Raw genomic sequence first — 3604 nt, forward strand, 5'->3', positions numbered from 1 at the left:
AGTTTCAATTTTTGGAGATACTAGTAAGAATGCACGTGCAACGCACGACCATGAGAAAAAAAAATCTCCTATGTAAACATATAGCACATCAGAGCCATCATCTCGTCTCAAGGAACCTCTGGAACTTTTAAATATTTAAATATTTATATATGACCATAACAAAATATCCATTGAAAATTGTATTATTTGCAGGCAATACAGAAACTACAAGGAGTAGGATGATACTGGGTTTATAAAACCAACAGGCACTCCTACCTAATTATGATGCTCCGTTAGCATAAACACCTTTTTACTTTTGTTTCATCCTTCATATCTCTCACATGAATGATAAACCTGCATATATTGCCTTTAAGAGTGTTGCTTGGAAACGAAGGAAACAACAAAGCTTGAATATGTCAGTGCCATGACTCTTGGTGAAGATGTGACATGGTCAATCCAGTTCTGGTATTTATCATAGTTTCAAATAGCCGGCTATAGCCTCGCTATAGCTCCGCTATAGCCCCGCTATAGTTGTTTGAGGGGGTTGCCGCTAAATGATTTCATGTACAATTTGCCGCTATAGCCCAGTTATAGTTGTTTTTTAGGGTCACCGCTAAATGCCATAGCCCGCTATTTAAAACGTTGTTATTTATCCATAGTCCACACTTTTCCCTACAATCCCAAGTCTGAATCGACAATATAAGGAATCCATAGACCACACTTCTACACCAATTTTTGTACAGGACTAACTGGAGCTTGTGTCCGATTCTTTTTGATTGCTACAGTAACAGAGCAAATAAAAGGAATACAACATTGAGAATAGAACATATACCCAAGCATGCAGTTGTTTACCATATATTGAGGTGCTTGAGATTACACTAAAAATTGTCCAACAAAATACCATAGAAAGGTTGCTCAAAATAAATAGTATGGCATGATGGCATAGAGGACTGCCACATAAAAATACAGTAAGCCATGCAGTTCTGTTTCTATGCTTCTCTAATACTGAAAGCAATAGCCAAATATCATTGTATAGTTCTTTCAGGGTGTCAGGCTCGCTTCAATATCGAATACAAATGCATGTGTCTCCTCAACAGTGCAATGCACCTGTCGGCTGATAGAACTTCAATAGGATACTGAAAGACAAAGAAATTTATAGCATAAAAATGTACGCATAGATTTGGTAGATACAGATTCAAATCTAGTCCAAACGTCATGATCCATTGAACCTTGTTGCATCCCTCGTAATAAGGATGGCCGGGACTGAGAGCAAATACCTCTCATGGAAGGAAGTTAGAGGACACTCATAGCTTAGGAGTAAATATAGCTTTCATATTCATGGAGTCACAGCAAAGATGCGCAACACTGCAACAAGGAAGAAAAGCACATAACTGCATGATGGACAGAAGCCATGTCAATCCACTTCAGTCCGTTACATGGAGAAAACATCATGTCACGTCCATTCAATCAACACGGAACTGAATTGTGCAAACAATTCACTGTGTTAAATGGAAAACACAAAATTTCAGGTTTAACAATTCACTAAGTTGGTCATTATTAGTCTCAGACAAATCTAAACAATTTACTAAGCATATATGCATTATAGCTTCAATGCATTGGACATCAGAACAATTTATCTTGTTGCCTGGGACACTTCCTTTTTTAGATAACTATGACTACTATGCTACTGACTCATCCTAGTCATGTTCGCCTAGAAAAACAAGGTGTACATTCTCACTTCTTTAGATATCCTTTGAGGGCCTCGCTGGACAGTAAATAACTGTATAGAAGAGCTGCCATAGTTGTCCATCTACAACTTGTACATTTTCACTTCATATAGTAAAATATTGCCGTGTCTTCTAAAATAGTTTTATTGTCGGAGCCTCCCATAGAGTCTTACCATATAAGTTAATTAGCGCTCACACAAATGGCTTGTGTCAGAGAATTGAAAATTACCTGCGTAAAAATAGCACATCCACAAGCAAACTAATCAGCATCTGAATGAAATAAACCATCACTTTCATCAGAACGCTACCAAAGGTTGAACCAACATAGCAGCATACGCTTCTGCCTAAAGAGAAAAAGGTAGAACACATACCGTGAACAACTCTGTGTTCAGAATCAGATGCACTTAGTGGAGAGGAGGGAGGCCTGATTGGATGCAACTCTCCAATCTAGTCCAGGTGAGATGTCACCGTCCACCACCAGGGGGCTCGACAGGGAGGGGGCGGCGGGGCTCGCTGGGAGAGGTGGGGCGGATGAGTGTTGCGGCTAGGCGAGGCGGAAACGGAGGGGGCCGGTCAGATCCGGTCGTCGCCATCGTTGGTCTGGTCGGGAGGAGGCCGGCAGTCGTGTGGGACGGTCCGGTGGAGCCCTATAGTGCGGGAACGGAGAGAGAGAGAGATTAGTGAGGAGAGGGAGAGAGAAGGGAGGAGGAGGATGCTGAGTGCGGCTGACTGGCAGAGGACGTCGGCGGCGGCTTGCAGGTGCGTGGGCGGCGACCGGAGGCGGGGTCGACTCAGGGCGATCGGGAGGAGCGGCGGCGCTTGCTACGATCCGTTTTTTTTCTTTTTGAACTGACCCATTCTTCCTGATAAGGCATGATTCGGGTGGAATCTTTCCGGAAATCACAGGTGGGGCCGCGGGATCGAGGACGCGGAGCGCTGCGAGGATTGGCAGATGATGGCGTCTGCTTAGCAGAACATTTAATCTGAGACGTTGATCTAAATGATAAACCATTGACACAATAAGGGTAGTAGGATATATGTAAATTGCTCTGGTCGAAGGGTCGTGATTATCCCGTATACAGTTTGTTGTGTGGCTTTAGAAGAGTTTACGTTTGCTCTTTTAATAATAGTATAGAAATATAGAGTAAGAGTTTGGAAGCTCCACGGCTGAAAGTAATACTTGTAGGAAAGTAGAGCCGCCACCATTCAGATTTTTATACCAAGTTTTGTTTGCCAAAAAAAAGGAGCAGCCAAACTGGATCCTCACGTTTTTAGGAGATAAAAAGGAAAGAAAAATATTATGTCAAGATTGGGCGTTATTTTTTTCCTAAAAAAGAAGAGGAGGAGGAAGCGAATCAGCTTTGGTCATAGGAAAGTTTGGATTGTCCACATGGCAGCAACAAATTAAAAAGGATTGTTATAAAATTTATAGAAGGGAGAGGGCCGATCTGATATGGTTCGAAAAGAACACTATCTATTTTTTAAAGGAAGACAAGTGAACGTGGAATCCAACTTGTTTTGCATGCAGAATTAAATACCTAAAATCTTAAAAGTGCACACGCACTATTTCTCGAGACTGAGCGGCCGCACTATGCCATACCCGACAACACCTCACACGCTCGGTTCATCTCTCAACTAAAAAAAGGAAAAAACAAATCTTATCCACTTCAGAGCCCCATAACCTTCCTCCTCAAGTAACCACTGCTGCCGCGCACCTCGCCTCCTCCCTCGCGCCGCCTCCTGACGGCGTCAGCTCGCCGCCCACCTCCCGTCACTGTTGCCTATCGTGACCCCGGCAGTCTTCTCGTCTTTCACGCCACCATGAGTCACCATAGGAAGCAGTCCCCAACCTTCAGCGCCGCTGCGTCTCATCTTCTTCCACGAGCATATGCATCTCT

General features: G+C 43.2%; 1 long non-coding RNA gene across 2 annotated transcripts; it reads right to left on the reverse strand.

Moving 5' to 3' along the window:
• Positions 1–818: 818 nt before the first annotated feature.
• On the reverse strand, positions 819–2676 carry LOC123043906 (uncharacterized). Of its 2 annotated transcripts, XR_006419719.1 has the most exons (3): positions 2437–2617; positions 2078–2353; positions 819–1935 (listed from the first exon to the last, which is right to left on the reverse strand). It is a non-coding gene; the product is annotated as an uncharacterized lncRNA (long non-coding RNA). The 2 variants fall into 2 exon arrangements; XR_006419718.1 differs by having other exon boundaries at positions 2078–2676.
• Positions 2677–3604: the final 928 nt, after the last annotated feature.

Source organism: Triticum aestivum, chromosome 1A (genome assembly GCF_018294505.1).
Source record: "Triticum aestivum cultivar Chinese Spring chromosome 1A, IWGSC CS RefSeq v2.1, whole genome shotgun sequence".
Classification (NCBI taxonomy): Eukaryota; Viridiplantae; Streptophyta; class Magnoliopsida; order Poales; family Poaceae; genus Triticum; species Triticum aestivum.